Here is a 1,446-nt window from a genome sequence, read left to right as displayed (position 1 = left end):
CACTTAAGTGTGACAAACATGCAAAGGAACAGGAAATGAGGAAGGGGGCAAACACTTTTTCACACCACTGTACATGTACGTATGTGTATATTAGCACCATCCACCAGCTGGTAGATTTGACAGCAGGGATTGAGTGGCTCGTCAAATTTGAACATTCACTAGCCCAAAAAACCTAATTATGAACCGTGTGTCATCTGGAATTTCTTGTGAAATGTAATAATTAAAGAAGAAGAAACGTCTTTTTGCTGGCTGTCGTCATCTCTTCACGCCGTTTGAGTGACTGGAGACTAAAATCCTGATGTTCAGATTTACGCCACAGAGCGAGAGACATCTGATTAGTGTGTCTCCAGACGTGTCCCCTGCTGCGGTGATGAGATGATGGAAGTCAGCGAGACTCATCTTTGCTCACCAAAAGACACTACTCCGTCTAAGCTGTTTTCACAGATAAGGAAAATTAACCTTCATTAATATTCCCATTTACATTTAATAGTGGAATATTAGTGGGCACGTAGATGTACTTTGTGGGCCAGAGCTAAACATCTGGATTAAAACTGGGTCACGGTTTTATTAGACATCTTTTACATTATTAAGGGGGGGGTTATAAATTCATGAAAATGTCCAGTTTTCACTGTTTTTCAACGGACCGTCAGCAATAAGCGTGTTCTTAAACTGACTGGCGCGTTGCACACAGTGCTACGGTATTTTGTTGCGTGACGTAATTCCAGAGAGGCTGCCTTATACATATTATATTTTAATATATATTATGCTAGCACATGTGTTCCAGAGTCTATTAAAGGAGCTGTAGATCTCAAAGCTCACATGGACGCCGAAAAACCTGATCTTATTACACTGAAAAGGTTTTAAGAGATATTTAGTTGAAGCTGACTCAGAATAGATTTCATATTTATGTATTTATTTGAAAAGAGAGCTACTATTTTGGTTCAGGTTGTTTCATATTTTATTGTATTACATAAGTTATTTTTATACCATTGAGATGTTCTTTAACCTCTGAGAAGCCTGTCTGAATGTGTGTCTGAAGGCCGGCCGAGTGTCCTCTTTTTTTTTGGGAAATCAAAACACGGTCTCCATGGTTTAGTCCAACAGCATTTAAACTTTAAGGACTATGTTTTATTTAGTTTAACCTACATATGATAGAGGTCTTTAGCCCTGAAAATGAACAAACAAATCCTTACTGGGCACTGAGACAAGTCCTTCTCATCTAACAAGTCGTTTATTTTCCCCTCGGTGCAAACAGGGAGCTAGCAGGCATGCTAGCAGGCATGCTAGCAGTCTGGGTCTACGTGCTAATGCTAACTGGGCTCTCTGCCTTAGAAGCATGCTGAGCCTCATTCTGCACAGAGAGGCTGCACGCCGGGGTAGTAAGGAGGGGGGAGATGAAGCAACAGCAGAAGGTAAAGGAGGGGGGAGATGAAGCAACAGCAGAAG

The 1,446-nt window shown here is 41.1% G+C and overlaps 1 protein-coding gene across 1 annotated transcript in view; it reads right to left on the bottom strand.

The window, feature by feature from the left end:
• The window catches only part of mast2 (microtubule associated serine/threonine kinase 2), a 168,201-nt gene that overhangs the window by 43,767 nt on the left and 122,988 nt on the right, over positions 1–1,446 (bottom strand).

The sequence above is a fragment of the Etheostoma cragini genome, chromosome 9, assembly GCF_013103735.1.
Source record: "Etheostoma cragini isolate CJK2018 chromosome 9, CSU_Ecrag_1.0, whole genome shotgun sequence".
In the NCBI taxonomy this organism is placed as follows: Eukaryota; Metazoa; Chordata; class Actinopteri; order Perciformes; family Percidae; genus Etheostoma; species Etheostoma cragini.
This window is presented reverse-complemented; position numbering and strand designations above follow the sequence as displayed.